This window comes from Catharus ustulatus, chromosome 7 (genome assembly GCF_009819885.2).
Source record: "Catharus ustulatus isolate bCatUst1 chromosome 7, bCatUst1.pri.v2, whole genome shotgun sequence".
NCBI classification, from domain to species: Eukaryota; Metazoa; Chordata; class Aves; order Passeriformes; family Turdidae; genus Catharus; species Catharus ustulatus.
In genome coordinates, this window is record NC_046227.1 from 7,220,162 (window position 1) to 7,237,035 (window position 16,874).

At 38.7% G+C, this 16,874-nt stretch overlaps 1 long non-coding RNA gene across 1 annotated transcript; it reads left to right on the top strand.

Moving 5' to 3' along the window:
• The first annotated feature begins 4,746 nt into the window (after window positions 1–4,746).
• On the top strand, window positions 4,747–12,185 carry LOC116998434. The gene is made up of 3 exons (XR_004418398.1): window positions 4,747–4,932; window positions 6,659–6,733; window positions 12,052–12,185. It is a non-coding gene; the product is annotated as an uncharacterized LOC116998434 (long non-coding RNA).
• The last annotated feature ends 4,689 nt before the right edge of the window (window positions 12,186–16,874 follow it).

Sequence of the window (16,874 nt, forward strand, 5' to 3'; positions counted from 1 at the left end):
CACTGGCAAGCTCTGTCTAGCTAGGCTCCTTCTCATCAACTTCCCCTCCTAGGGTCACTCGAGGCCACAAGGAGCTGGCTCAGAACAGGCTTCTGCCTCACTCAGCCACAATGGGAAAAAGGGTGGAGAGGCTCTCAGGTATCTTTCTGGTGGATGAAAAGCCAGCTGCTCCTTCCACTGGGACCTTGTGGCTTTGGGGGGAAATGTCTTGTTTAGATTCCTTTCATTTCCTCTCACCCTGTGGTTTTCCCCCCTGGCAATAAGCACCTGCTCTTGGCCACGTCTCTGCCTGCCTCAGGAAGATAGGAATGCAGAATTGGTCTGAGCTTCTTCTGCTCCTTCTTAATGCCCTTCTTCAGGGTGTGACCTCATCTTTTGGTAGGTGTGGTGTTCCTTCATAATCTTGCTATTTATTTGGATTTCACTGCCTGTGCATAGAGTAAGGTTCAAAGTGAACACTGTGATAATTCTAGCCTGCAACCTGTTCTGAGTGAGCTTAGTAGCGCTTAGTAGCAAGTCCATGATTCCTGCTACATCTTTATCAGCTCTAGGAGATACCAAGTCCTGTTGGAAAATCTCCAAGGACCTGAACATATGCAGAAAAAAAATCCAGATCTTTAGCTAATTTTATTGCTTATTTTTATTCTGTTCTAATAACAGAATTTAATTTTAATGTTTTGAAAGCCATTTATTAGATCTTATCTTGCATTTATCCTGCCTATCCTGTTGTTAATTCTGGAATTGAGGGATAGTCTTCTAGAAATTAGGTGTTGCATAACTTTGAATAAGTTGCCTTCTGTTCCTGTTTCTCCTGTGTGGAGCAGGGAGGAGGTGCTGGGATAAAAGGGGAGAGCATATGGGTGACAAGTGTTTTTATAGAGAGAGAGAGAAACTAAAATCATCTTTAGGAGGATGGAGTCCTGCAGGACATCAGCAGGATGAGTACAATATGGTTTGGGAGTTTTTAAGATGCTCTTCTCAAGCATGTTCAACAAACAGTGTTTATACCAGCAAAGAAATAAGTAATCAATGAAATGGAAAATATAAGGGCTATGATAATTCAAAGTAACACCTTCCTAAGAGAAATTTGGAAAATTGTTGGATTTTTATGTCTCTTTCTTTGGTTCTTATGGCTTCTATTGCTGTTGGTTCTTTTCAATTTAGATGAGTTGATTTTTCATGACCCACTTTGGGTGAGAGACAAGCATGCCAGAAGTCCTTAAAAGCATTTACTTAATTACACCATTCTCCCCAGATCACTAGAATTGGCAGGGCACAATGTGTAGCAAAAAAATATTCCTTTTTCAGTTTATAATTACATTTTGTGTAAACACAGACCTTCAGGTCTCAAATATCTCTCCTGAATGAAATATAAAGTACATCATTTACAAGGGGAAGTTGACACGATGACAAAACACTGTTGTTTCAAAATTTCTCTTTCAGTAACCACCACTAAATAGAGCCTCTGGAAAAGGGGACAAGCTTGTGAACTTGCTCTTGCATCTGGCTCACCCAAAGCAATGTGCCTGCACAGGTTGGGTGAGCAGTGGGTGCTGCACCAGCCCTGTAATGCTAACCCAGGCTCCAGTGAAAGTGCAGCTTCTCCAGCTTCAGTGCAGATGTTTTCCATACAGGAAGCCTCTAATCCAAACTTTCCCTCCTCTCCTCTTGCTGGCCTCACATGGCCTTGTTGTGCTCTTTGCTCATTCTGAAACAATTATATACATTTGGATGGCAGCCAGACTGATTGCAGCTTGTTTTTCAAAAATCAGCCTGTTGTTCTGACAATTGCATTTAGCAGAACATTCAGATTAACCAGGATGAAGGTAGAAAATAATTTAATTTTTCTTGTTAATGAGTTTAAGTATGGCAATCCACTAAATAAGTCCTGTTTCTTCAGCCATTTCCCATAGGTCCCACACTCAGGCACAAACTGTATATATGTATGTCTTTATTCATACTAGAAAATTTACAGATTGCACCAAGGAGGCCTTGCCAAAGAATTTCTCTGAAGTGCTCCTAATTCCAAAAAAAAATCAAGGTGAATCCTGAAAGATGCTGTACAGCACTTTGCTTGTGTTATAACTTGTAAAGCCCAATTCAACAAACCAGTTTTTCTGTGATGAAATATTATATACTTGCTTTGAAGTGACAGGGTGTCAGGGTGACATGAATTGCTTAAAAAGTTTCATAGCAAAGCCCAAGATTTTTTTTTTTCAAGGAATAGCATATTCCTTATGTTTGCACAATTAAGAGACAGATTTGTATTTTTTTGTTGTTATTGTTGCCAAAAAACGCAGGAAAGTACACATAATTTACTGGAATACAATGGGATAAGGGAACCTTCTGAAGTATTTTATTTAGGTTTCTGTTCTGGTTTATATTTGCTGCTCTTTTTTTAGTGTTTTTTTTCTGGCAATTGGAATGGATCTGAACTTGTACTATCCCAAAATTTATAGAGCCTGTGAGCATGTGTGTGGCGTGGGTGGCTTAGCAGTATTTGCTGGATCTGCAAAAGGAAACTTTTGCATGTACTAGGATGATAAATTTCACAACTGCTTTGAAGGTGAGAAGGAACAACCTCAGTACGTGATTGATTAATGTTTAATGGCCACTATCAATCATATATTTTTTAATTTGCAGATTTCTAATTTGGCCACTGCGTGGCTTAGTCACAACATGTTCCATGCAAACGAGGGATTCATTAAAAATTCCAAACACCCCACCTTTGTTTGTTCCCTCCCTTTGTGTTACACAAAGACACAGTAACACCATTATATGTATTTGTTCCCAAGGAGATTCCAAGACACCAATAAGAGAAGATCTACATTATATAAAGGTCATAAAACACCTCTCTAAAACATGGGCTGCCTTGAAACACCATTACACCTTCAGGCTGTGTCTGACTGACCAAATCCAAGCGTGCCTGGAAATATTTCGGAGCGCTGGGCTGCGAACATCTGTGCTGGTGAGGAGAGCTTTGCCTGGCAGGAATCCATCCTTTTACAAACAGTGCTGTACCCAAACAATTCCTGGGCACTTTTTGGTGTTTTGGGAGTTAAATGACGGTGTTGGCCATTCCCTCCAGGCAGGCCTCCTGGACTTTTTTCTTTTGGAGACTGAAAGCAATTTTACAGCCCTGGCACAGACCATCCCAGTCCACTTAGACCCAAACACAGTCCCAGGCCAAGCTCATTTACATACTGGAGCATGTATAGCCAGAAGAACCACTACAAGAACCAGAAGAAACTGATATTTCCCCCTGCCTTGTGCTGTCTTGGAAGGTTATTTTGGAAACAAGAAAACTCAACACCTAGTCTCTTGGATAAGGAACATCTGCTTCTTTGTAAATTTATAATATCAGGTGTCATACCAAACTAACAAAGGGTTGTGTCTTCAAATCGTTTGCAACTGATCCCTCATTTTTGAGAACAGATTTTCAGCTGAAATGTTTCCATCTCAGCCTCTGTCCCAGTTTATTTCAGTTTCTCACAGACCCGCTGAACCCCATAGTTGTTGCAAATGAGAAATAGGAAAAAACTACAATTATCCTGAAGTTTCAGGGCAAGATGTGTTTGAAAAAGAAACTCCTTGCTCTGACTACATGTTGGACCTCAAAAGAGTAGGTCACAGAGTACTGAAAAGAATAAAAATCACATAGAGTTTTTAGTAGAACTTTGGAGGTTCACAAAGTTATTAGAAATCCTCAGGAAGAAGGAATATTTTGACTGACAGTTAACTGATTAAGGACATATTCTACCTCTGGTAAAAAAAAAAAAAAATCATTAAAGAAACAGATTGGCCACTTGGAAATTTCTGTCATAAACCAAATGACAAAAACGACCCACAGAAGTCAGTAAAGAATCTAGTCTTGATAGGACAAGGGTAAGCAGATGTAAAAGCTTGTGATTTAAACAATACATTAATATTTTAAAATGCTTGCTATATACAAAATTCCCAACTAAAGTCCACTCTATTGACATGGAATGATTTGTGCCTCAAAGGTGTTTTTGATAGTGGAAGAAAATCCAAAATATAAGCAGTGTAAGAGAAAGAATTTACAGAGAAAAAAAATGGGTTATTTACACCAAACTTCCTCCTAGAAAGGACACAAAAAGAAATATTTGTAATCACTAGCATAAACAATTTAAAAAGTAAAAAAGTGGAAGTTCTGCAGTGCTGCTGGCTGGCTTCCAGACCAAGGGGCAGTCAAATGCCTTTACCTTCCACTCCTTTTGGTGCTAGCAGGAGTCAGAAACTGGAGCCAATAGCAGCAGTAACAGTGTAAAGGTCTTTTTGGATCTTCTAAGGAAAGTTGTATTCAATCCTTATTTTTTTTACTTTGGATTGCTCTCTGCCAATTTGTTGTTTCTTATTTTCAGGATATGTCAGGATTGCTTATTTCTGCCTTTCACTGTTTTCTATCTTTCATATATTTTATTACTCCTGCGAATTGTCACTCTCTATTTTTTTCTTCCAGGAGAATGATTTCCTCCCTTCCTGATTGCTCTTCTGTAACTACTTCTCCATCTTCCTCCTAATCTGCGCCTGTCATATCTGCTTTTCCTCACAGAACTTCTTGTCCAAGTTTCCTTTCTCAAAGGTAAAAGAAATTAAAGTTAGAAACCATTTGTTCTAGTATTTTGTAAATTATTTGTTCTTCTGTTCTTCTGTTATCTCTTCCCTCAAACACTTGTGCTCTGCTGTCTGCTTAATTTATAGGTCTTCTGTATCATCTCTCTTGAAAAATTCATTACATGCAAAATCTCTTTCATGATCTTCACTAACAGAATGGTGATTAATAACATGTTGGAATAAGTCAGAAGTGACTCAGAGTTTTGGAAAAGTGCAAAGCTTTGAATGCATTCTTGAGCGTGCAATACAACCTTGCATATCTGCTGCCTCTCAGAACTGGAATGCACATAAAGGCACGTAAGTTGCACCACTGCAATCGAGAAATGAACCTTCCTTGTCTGAAGGATGTGTCACAACAATTGCTGTGGACAGGCTATGCACGAGGGAAACCAGTGCTTGGAGTTTGGTTTAATAGGCACCTTACGGGTACTGTCCTACCTGACAACTTTTGCTTTCGATTGAAGGGAGAAGCTTCTTAACAGAGCTTTATGATGGCAGTTTTCCAGATGGGATTTATTTATTAAGAGCAGTGCACATGTGTATTGCCTAATGCAAGCCAAGATGAGACATTCTTCAGCAGAAACCACAAACTGAAAAGTAGCCCTGCATGAGGGAATATTAAGCCCAAAGACACCAAGCACCTGGCATCTGGTATTTATCTAAGCACTGCTTTTGGCTTTAGCTACTAATCTCAGCAATATCTGGGAGTCTGAGAGAATCAAGTTGTGACATACACCATGGTTTGGATGACTACTGGCTTTTCTTGTGGACAAAATTCTTCTTTTAATTAAACCCTGAAGGTCTGATGATGTTAGGTATGTATCATGAATGCCAGTAACATTTTCCCTTTGATCTCAATGGCAAGTGTTCCCACTTCCACGATAAAAGACATACAAAAAAGGCGTTCCTCATTAAATAAATTTGCTGTCTGTAATGACCTAAAGTTCTACCAAGTCTTACTGAACTTTCAGGTTTTGCTGCCTACCACCTTTCTGTTGGATAATTTTAAATAGTACTGGAATTTGTCCTTGTGCATTATTCAGTAATGACATCAGGTCAAAGCAAACCTAGCATTGCTATCCCAATAAACCATTTCCTTGTGGTTCACTAGAACAGTCTGAACCTGGCGTGTTTAACATTTTCTCTGTGGAATGATTAATATCATGTGAGGCAACAGCTGAAATAATTACAAATGAAGGAAAAGGAATTACAGCAAAGAAATATGGCACTAATGACCAACTTAACAAAGTAAAACAGTGACATACCTCAGAAAACAGCTGGGCATCAGATGCAGAAAGCAGCAATCCCACCTCTGAAAAGGTCAGAGGACCTCTATTGGCCAAATAGGATAGTGATCCTTTCCCTGTCCAGACATCTCTGTTCTGCCATCCTTGCAGCCTGCAGTGCATCAGCTCTGGGGTTTCCCTACAGTGCAACTATCCACGGAGTGGTCAGTCACCAAAAATGTTCTAGAGAAATAAAGAGCAAAATGCATCTGGACCTTGCATTGTCTGAAGGGACCCTTAAGATTGTGGGGAGTGGAGTGGTTAAGGACACTTGAACGCTGTTGTATTTTCTGCCAGGCCTCTCATTACTCCAAATACAGCAGCCCAATCTGTACAGCTTTGCTTCCCTGTCACCACATTTCAAATCGTCTTGGCTTGACTGTTACTACTTAAATTATTTTTTTATTCTTGATCTTACACTTCAAGGGTTTTTTTTATACTTTCCTGCCCCTAATGCTCTGACTTAATAGAGAGCATCTACTCTTATAAGTAGTTAATTCCACTTTAGTGAATGTCACTGACTAGAAGATTTTATGCTTAAAATCTTCCAGTTAGAGATCCGAAAGGGCACTGAATATGCTAAGATATGTGCTTGTAACAGTAATAATTGTATTTTGTGTGGTTTTTGTTTAATGATTCACCTGACCTTTTTCAACTTGAATTTTTACTTATATAAAGAACTAAGAAGTTGCATTTATATTTATATATATATATATTTATTTTTTTTTTTTTTTAAGCTACAGTCACTACCAAGAGTAGGAGAAAAAATCCCAGTGAGAAATCACCTGAAATCAGAAAGTCACCATGGCAAGGTAGGTTGCCAAGTACTCACTTCTTTGACCCTGGCCAGTGGCTATTGCTCATTCTTTGTAAGGCTCCAAGGCAGATCTGGAGGTTTCCAGTGCTGGCTCAGCCCAGAGAGCAATGAGTGTTGTCAGCTCAGCGATGCAGAGGTCTCAGCACAATCTCTGAGTTTCTGTCAGAGGTGGAAGCATGTGAGATAATTGGAAGTTCTCTTCCATTCCCTCTGCTTGCTTTGTGATTTTTGAGTCTGAAAGGCAGATTCTTCAAAACATAGTTATTTTGATTTGAGTCAATTTATTCAGCTGCTTTAATGAGGTGCCAAGAGTAAAGATGTTGAACACACATTGTTCAATGAATGTGGGTGAGATTTTGCTGGGGCTTTGATTCAGATGGCAGGACATTATAAACTAATGTTATTTAATAGGTTTAGAAACAGGCAACAGTAGGGCTAGTTCTAGTTTATGTCCTGTAGAGGACTAGTGAATTAAAGCTTCACCTTAGGGCTAGTGATCAAATCAGGATAAATCAGTGCTTGAACTGAGAGGAGCCTCAAACCTAGACTGTTTTTTTTCAGAATGTGATTATCAATTTTATTTAGGAGCCAGTGATTTTATTCTGTCTGTAGCGGTAGCAGTTGCTGGATTGTGATTAAGGTTAAGGCTGAGATTAGCATGAGGGTTAACTTTAATACAGTCAAGGGCCAAGGAGCAGCTCCATGTGAAACAGCTTGCCTGGTTTTGTGTCACAATGTTGGACTTATAACTAATTCCATTGGCCAGAGAGGATGATCAGTTAGGTTCAAATTTGTATTTTAACTGGCAGTGTTTAAGAAGCTTGAACTGCACAAAACTGAAATGTTTCCCTCTCACAGAAAAAGAACAAATGCCAAGAGAAACACCCTAATTAGGTTCTTTTAGTTGCCAAGAATTTTCGATTAGAGGAAAATCAGTATATTGCTGGATTGAAATTAGTGTTCAGACAAGTCACATGCTGCAGAATGATAAGTCCATGAAAGGGAAAAGCTGTCCACGTGGATAAATCAGACCCCTTGCCTGAAAACAGCCTCTCTAGTTTATCTGCAATGCTATGGTTGAAGTCTCAGGCCAACAAGGACCTAACCAGTATCGTGAAACACTCGGGAAGCCACTGGAGGTGGATTTGAACCAGTGTCAAACCCTTGTGATCCATAATTGGTTTATGGATAAATACAGGACAATGACTAGGGGTCACAATTTCACTTGCTGGGGGAACTAAGAATTAACTTTTGAATTAGCACCACTATTGTAGCTAATGAGTTTTCAGGAGCTAATGGGTGTGGATTGACAGTGTCAGCAAGGGCTGGTGCTATGGGGTTAAAGAATAGCACATATTAAATATGTGGGTGATAGAAAAAGATGTCCCTAATGCAGGCTTAGTCATAGCTCCTTGGCTTTCCTTTCTGACCGTTTCTGCCTGACCAGAGATCTTAAGCTCAGGGCTAGCTGTAGTGCTGGCATGTGGCCTAGAAGGGCTTTTGAATCAATGTTGCATACTAGGGAGCAGCACTGGGGATTTCATGTGGGAAGGAGTTTCTGTGAGTCACACTGCTCTGGTATCTCAAGTCTATCTCATCTGGAGTAAAGGGGAGGATGGGCGCCAAGATTAGGCAATGGCCTAATGTTGTCTGACTGAAAATGCAGATTTAGAACTTGTGCTGAGAGGGCCAAATGTATTTGTGTCAGACAGGACTCACAAAAATTGCCATTTCATGCATATAGACAACTTCTATAATTTCTTTAGTGAATCTAGAAGAAAGTTTGTTTTCACTAGAAATATTGCTAGTTTGGGTATGTGATATTCCCTTCCCAAAGCAGCAACACTAGTCAATCACAGCTAGTCTTCACATTTATGTGAATTATCTTGAAAATTCCTGTGGTATTAGATAATTATTTGCAACTATTAGTATTACAGCTTTTATGTAGTGGAATTGTGTTATAAAAGTAGATGCTCTCTATTAAGTCAGAGCATTAGGGGCAGGTTTACACTCTGTAGTGTTAACCTGAGACAAAAGTTCTCCTCTGTGTGAGTATTGTGTTTCTCCATGTGGATGCATTAGAATTACTGTGCCAGATGGGTGATGGAGTACAACTCTCTTGCTTCCCTATAAGAAGAATGATTGGCTTAGGAAGCAATTTTGAGAAAGAAGTTTGGGTGTATGTCCTCTTCCTATTCTTGGGATAGAGAGAAACAGCCTAATTTAGCAGCAGTAGAATTCTCACCATAATCCCTTCTCACAATAAACAGAGTTATCTTGTTTCTTGAGTTAAACTTGCACCAATAAACATACAATGGGTTCCCACAAGAACATGCCCAAGGCAGTCCTCCACAGTCTAAGAATCATCCTAAAAACCATCTGAAAAATGAAGTTTCTAACCCTAAGGATGTCCAAAGTACTCCCAAGCATCTGCAACTATACTACTCACTGTAATTTTATTCTGTTTCATGTAGGGATAAAATCTTTTATCACTTTGATGACACTACGGTAAAAAAAGAAAAGTTGCTGAGACTGAAAGGTAGAAGCAAGTGATAAGATTTTAGATGAATGTAAGAATAGTGCTCATGTTGACAATAGTGGGAATATTCAAGTGTATAAGATTTTGTTCATAAAGTACCAATGTGGTTGACAATTAACTGCAATGCTGCAATAGGTCAATTTGATGTTCATTACAAAATGGGTCCCATTACAGGCTAGTCCCTCAAAATCAAACTGTTCACAATTTTCTATATCTCATTTTGGTGCCAAAAGGTTCAGATGATGCTAAAATACTCTTGTCTTCTATAGGACATAATTTTTCTTGCCTTACTCCTAACCATGTAATCTCCCTACATTCAGAGCTCTCTTCTTTTCTGAGCACTTGGCATGCCTTCTATATTTTAATTGTATTTTAAGATGATGGCATAACTGGTAGTAAATGTTTCAAGTTTTTTCCATAGCTGCACAGAAAGCTGGTATTTTAAGTAAAGTTTAGGGAAATTAGACAGTTAAATCTCAATAAATTTCAGTGGCTGCTGGACACAGAACTGGCTCTGCTGCTTTGAAAATCTCAAGAGACTTAAAATTTTCTTTGCTTTTACTAAGTAAATATATCTATCTTTTTAAGTGAAATATTTAGAAATTAACTGAAACACCTGTTCTGAATAGATCTAAATATTAAAAAAAAATCTAGCAGCATAGGTCTTGTGAGAGTGTCCATACTCTCTGTTCCATCACTCCCCCCTTTGTAAACTAAGGACCTGAGGATCCAGCAACTGAAGTCAATGGAAAGTGGTTAGCTGCTGAGCAACTCTGTAAACAAACTCTTGCAGCTCAGTGAGGTATTCACAGAAAAGCATCCAAAAATGTGCTTTCTGTTTGTGCAGAGTCTAAGTGCTCCGTGGCTGATACCAGCTCTAAGTGCAACTGCAGTGCACTCTGGAATGAAGGGAGGTGTGTTAGCCACGGGGTTCTTTCAGCCTCACAGCCCTCAGGTGTACAGCAGAAATAGCTGTAACATCAGGGTGGGCAGTCTCCAACTCCAAAAACGTGCTCATTAATTCCAAACCAAAACTAAGGCAGAACATTACTCCTTTTTCCCAGAAGTTTTCACTGCTTTTTCTTTAATAAAGTTTAATGTTAAAGTTTATGCTAGGACATATTCATGTCAATTTGTGTGCTCTGTTTGTTTTCAGGAGCGCTAGTCTCAGGACAGAGCATTTTCTCACCATAAAATTAGAAAGCTATTCAAGTTAAGTAATTAGCCATTAACAGTAATTAATTGTTTGGTTTTGGGTTTTTTTAAATGCATGTAGCACATTCTGCCCATTTTATCCATCTTCACCAAGCACTGATGCTCCTCTTAGTACACAGGGATTTTTAAAGGGTGGTTTCACTTATGCAATAGTTTCAAATGCTTAGTTATCTTAATGGAATAAAACTGGTTTCAAAATATTTCAGAACCTTAGCCCTGGAGAAATGATTTTCCCTATTCAGATTGTCACACAATGACAAATCCATTTCCTCAGTAGTTATCAAATGGTGCAACTTTGAACGGCCATGACCAAGTATCTGTGGGTGGGAAACCCTTATTTTTTACATCTTCTCACCCTTTCTTGACTGATCTACTCAGAGTGTTCCAAGGACTGAGGAGACACGAGGCAACACCCTTGAAAGCAGATCTGGTGCAGGGCTGGGACTTCTAAGACAGAGCTATGCATTGGAAACAAAATCTGAAGAAAGGGGCGGGGGAAATTTGCTGATAATAAAATGTCCTTTTTCACTTCACAATTCCTGGTTGTGGGAGGTGCCAGACCATTCTGAGAGGAAAACTTAGGGACAGAGATGATATAAAGTGTATGTGGGAGAGCTACAAGATGCCAACTTCTCCCACCCTATCTTGGCTTTTGTGACAAGCTGGTAACCTGCAGATCCAAGTCATGCAGAAAGAGAAAAGCACATTCATTTAGGCCCAGGTTCATGACCTAAAATGCTATTTTTTTCTGCGTATTCAGGGAAACCTGATGATTTAATTTTGATCTAATGGCCCCACTGGTCTGATCTCTCCACACCTGTTATGATTCAGATAACTTAGAATACTAAAACCATTACAAATTTACAAGTATTTCACATCCTATATGATGATTTGAGTTGCTGAACATATGCCGTGGAACTTTGATATAGTTTGGATGGCAAAACAGTTTCTGTTAAATAAAATACTAAGGAATCTGATATATCCTAATGGGAATTGTAGGGCTAACATGCTTATGTGGTTGTACAAGCTTATGCTTTACTTCGATTTGCCTCTTGCAACTCATCCTTCTGAAAAACAGATCAATATTGAACAAGAAAGTCAAGGTATGATTAAGCTTGCACACCCTATGGCTTGTCCATTTGAAAAGATGTTTTCTGCTTCTGAGTTTTCCTATCACATTTTTTCATCTCCCTATTTCTTCCAGATAGCTGGTTCTCATAAATTATGCAATGAGTGTGTTACTCAAAATAAGGACAAGTGATATCCTCCAAAGGATTAATTTGAGTCTTCAACTAGGTCATTCCTGTTTGAGGCCACATAGACCATTATTTTTAACTTGCCCCAGCAAAATAGCCGTGCTACAGAATGTCTAGGGAAATGAAGAAGTTCTTGAGAATCTGGCTAACATGTTTTGTACTGGAAAAGTTACAGAAACCATTGAGGAGGAGGCTATACTAGGAAAAAAAAAAAGGCACAAAAAAACTAACAGCTGAGATGAAGGATTCAGTTCTCAGAAACCAATGGGGTGTAATTCTTTAATTCTCTTTTGCATATTTCAGTATAAAATCAACCTCTCTCTGGGAAGGTAGAAGAGGAAGAGAAGAAGAATGAAAGGAAGTATTCTATCTACAGCTGTCAGAAAAAAATGCACTAATTCATTTTACATCAGCCTTCCAAAGCTGGAGGCAAAAACAAAAAGGTAATTTTAAAGTCCGGTTAATATTTCTCCCATTTTTTATTTTAATAATCCAAAATGAACAGTAAGACTTTAGAAGTGCCATCTATATCATTATCTGAGTTCACTCAATTTAGTTGGACTCTTGCTGTTCACAAATACAGGTTTAGAAGTCCAAAAAAGCCCCAGGACTAATCCAAGTGAGCTAAAAATCAAAGGAAAAACAACATATGCATAACTTAAAGCTGGACATCATCCAAATAGTTTAGGTACCTTTTTTTGCAAAAGTTTTCTGTTGCCCTTTCAGATTTTACTTTTGTGGAAGGATATTCTGTTCTGCCAGTAAACTTTGCAGCCTTAATGCAAAGTTTAAAAGCTTAACTCTTTTCTAGCTTTCCTTAGTAGCAGATGCAGCACAGTGTGTTTAACAGCAGGAACCTTGGCCTGGGGAGCCATGAGCCCAGCTCAGTGAGTGCTTCCAGCACGGCTTTTACTCTGTTCCTCCGTGCTGACCCAACAACCTAGCAAGCATTTCATTATGTAGGCTCTGTGGGACATGTGGGATGCAGAACAGAGAGCATGAAAGGGTAGGAACACTTCACTATTATTTTCTTATTATTTTGCAGTTGCAGAATGTTTGGCAAATGATGGTACACAAGGTTGCGAGGCAGATGCTATAAATTGGGTCAGTATGATAATATATGTCTGCCAAAGAGCTGTTTAAGTACATTTTCACTGTTTCCAGCAAAAATAACAAAAGAGAAGTAAAGACATCATGAAGTAATTATGCCATTTGGAAAGAAAATATAGCAGGGATTTTTAAAACATACATGGAAAGGGAAGAACAAATTGAACACACACCATACTTGAAAACTCAATGGAAAAGGAGTAATTGATAACACAAAAACAAAGTCATTATCTTAACCTCAGTTTAGTCTGAAATACAAATTATATCATAATAGGGTCACTAATGAAGGGAAAGGTGGTGCTTTCTTTAGTTTGGATACCATTTTTAATTTCTGCTCAAGCAGCAAAAGGGTTTGTAATGCCAAACATTTTACAAACCAGGATTAGTTAGAACAGTGGAGCATTGAAGAGAAAGCTAATCTATTCAGCTATAACTTCTTGTCTCAAATATAGCAGTGCAGGCCTCAGTCTTGCCTAATTCCCAATCTAGGGGGCTACACAAGCATCCTCATTGCATGGTGGAGTCTCTCAGGCAGAGCTGTTTGGTGTTACTTCCCAAACAACGACCTATCCACACAATGAAAGGGATACACTGTAAACACATCAGGAAAAGCAGAAATTAAGCTTAATACATAAAACAATTTTTTTTTGGAGATGAAACCATGCACACAAGCATAAGAGACAAATGGTCAATGACAAAGGACAGATGGAAAAAGCTGAGAAAGGAGACTCCATTGTAAATCTCAGGGGAACTTCCCTGTTCTGAGTGCCAGGAGACAGCAACATGGGGAAATACAACAAGAACCAATGCCACTTGATAATGGGCTGGACTGAAAGACTATGGTTGTGACTAAGTCAGTCCTAAGTGACTAATGAAGTCCTTTCCATCTCCAATGTCTCCAATAAAACCTCTGCACTAAAATAAAAAATACATATCTGTGGATAAGCCAAAAAGAAAGGGATCTTTCCTCTAGAAAAGACCCACAGGCCTTGAGGGCAATGCAAATCAAATGATTTTGGTTTGGAAGGAATTAATATTGTTATGGGCTGTTGAGGCAGTCAAAATCCCATAAAGGAAACTAGTAAATGCCTATTTACCCTAAAATAAAGAGGTGATATTTAGCTGTGTGATGTGGAAATACATCTGAGGCATGTGTTTAAAACTCTTGTATCTTTATGAATGCAGTGCTTTGTTATCAGGCCCCATGCTGCAAGTCATTAAGGAGGCTTTACAACTTTTTTTTTTTTAAGTGGCTGATCATTTTAAGGATTTGCTAGCAGGTTTGTGTTACAGTTCCTAAGGGTATTTTCTAACATGCTAAATTTGCCATGCTGATCTCTCTAGGCTCCTCTAGCTTGTTACTTCCTAGTGAGGATAGTGTTGGAGCTGACTGAAGTTTTCAGTATCAAATTAGATGTGGCTAGATAGCCCTGTCTCTTCCACAAAAGGGAAATATTTCCTATTTGCATTTGCACTGCACTATATTTGCATTCCTATTTGCTGTATGCAAATACTTATGAGAGTTTTATGGCCACTGCCTACAACATGCTACTTTTCATGCTATTCCTTTTTTGGTCTGGAAAACTTTTTTAGGGTGGTTTTGTTTTTTTTTCTTTTTTCTGTTTTTTTTGTTTTAATACTGTACTCTGCAACGCTGCATTACTCACAGCAATCTTCCATATTTAACCATTTTATGGGACTGTTTAGTGGCTTGAGTTGTGCTTAGAACTTGCAAAGTCACAGTTTGTCAGTGTCAAATGATCTAGTTTCATGCACTCATAGGGCCATTTTCTGTTCAGGATCTTTCCAATTCTTTTAAGCTGTATAGTTCTGTGAAAACCAAAACTTCTTATAATATGGGCTCATCTTTCTTGAGCTTTGTTTTGAACATCCCTATGGTATTGTGTAGGGAAAATCTGAGCAAAAGTAGAAACAAAACTTCAGAATACCGAGGAAAAACCTGACAGAAAGGTTTCAAAGATCAGCAGAGCTCCCTGAAGTTGAGAAGAAGGAAACAGGAGTTTGGAAGTAAAAGACAGTTGTACTTTTGCCATAAGCTTGGCCCCCAGCTCTGCTTTTGTGCATATGCAGATGCATTTGCGTGATGAGAAGTTATTTTCCTCAGGACTTGCATCCTTGTTATTTGTTATATCCCAGCAGCATGATGTGAGGTGCCAAGATCTCAGCTGGATTTGGCCCAATAGTCCAAAATTAGGCAAGTACATGGATGCAAGTCAAGTTAAATTTTTTCATTGAATTCAGTTAAGTTATGCCATAGCTATTCCTTCAGTTCATGTTGCCCAACTTTCAGCAGTTACCAAAATGAAATGCAGTGTGGCACTGCAGACCTGGGCTCTGCTCCCACACATCAATTCTCTGTTCTTATTCACATCTCTGACCTCCAAGGGGGCTTTTCTTGTTGAACTCTCCCATTTCTCACCAAGAACACCCTTTTGGCTCAGTGGGCCTAATAAAGCACTAAAAACATTCTTTTTAGGTTTGCATAATTGGTAAAATAAAAAAGATTCTTTTAGTAGCTATGCTGAAAAAAGAGCAAGTGCCTTTCAGAGCAAACATGCATCCTGACCAGCTCTGAAGTTACATGGAAGTTCTATGCTTTCCAAAGCACGTGAAAAATAACTGGCATTCACTTTCTCCTTCCTAGTCTGCGTGGGTAAGAAGAACTGGCATGAATTGTGTGGCTACAGATGAGCAAATTCTTTGAATTTCATCTGGTTTAAATAACTAAAAGTTCTCCTCTCATCTTGAAACTATCTTATGAACCTATTTATAAACTGTCCTCCCAAAATGGGGATTTGAAATGATGCTTCCTATTACCCAGTAGGGAGGCTTAGTGTCAGGCCTTGGCTTTTGGGAGTGGTTTGGGAGTTTCTTTCTTCTTTCTTTTGATGCTATTCTTGCATTTATAAATAAAGATTTCGTAAGAGGAAGAACAAGAATTCAACAGGACTCAATTCTTAAATGCACTATGTAGCCCACCCATGTATTCAGTCATTTTCAATCCATCTTAATGACTTCTTCACTACAGGAGACAGGACAGACAGGGTAAAATGAGGAGTTCATCCCAGAACAGCATGCACCAGATCAGTTAGACTGTGCTACCCTGTCTTGAATACTTGACTCCCTGTATCAGAGACTGTAAGTTATAAATAACCATAAAAGTAATTTTTCCATAAGCAGAATTATTTGCTTACTCATGTCTGCCAGTTGCCCAAAAGTGACAGGAAGGAAGGCAGGTTTAATAATAACATGAACCAAGTACAGTTAGATCAATCTTCCAGACAATACATATCTGGCATTCATGCAATGCAGATCAATTAAAAAAATAATAATAAAAGCAAAAATGGTGTACTTTGTTCTGAATACAGAAGAGAAGAATGGATTTGCCAACAGCACTTCTAAAATGGGCTGACAGGCTTTCACTGTGCTGAGCTGAAGAAATGTGGGCCATAAACCTCTGTTTCAGGATGTAACTTCAGTATAACCAGGAGCTCTAGGATTCCAAGGTAGAAAACCTGTAAAAGCCTTTATTTCTAATAAAACTTCTAAATAGGGTTATAATTGTGCCAGGTTTCATTAGTGCATATTTACCCTTCTATTGCATACAGGATCAGTGATTAAAAGAAACTTACTTTGTCCTTCCTTTAAAAAAATAATATTAAATTAAGCCTGGAATAGAAAAAAATGCAAAATGTTGTTTGCTTTTAGACTCTATGCAGTTCCCCCAAGTCAGGCTAAAACAAAGAAATGAGTGATGCTAACACTCCTTTTGATTGTGTAATTTCTATTTTTTCCTCTACCATTTATAACATATCTAGCTCTTGTGATTGTTTGGAAGATGTGGTTTTGAGCCGCATTTATTGTTTGGATTTACATAATGGATCTGACCCAGTGCTATGAGGATTTTCAGATTCTGTTTTGAGTAGATACCTGCTGAGGCAGCAGCACTTCATCTTTCTGTTTACTGCAGTGGTCATTGAGCCAGGCTTTGGACATCA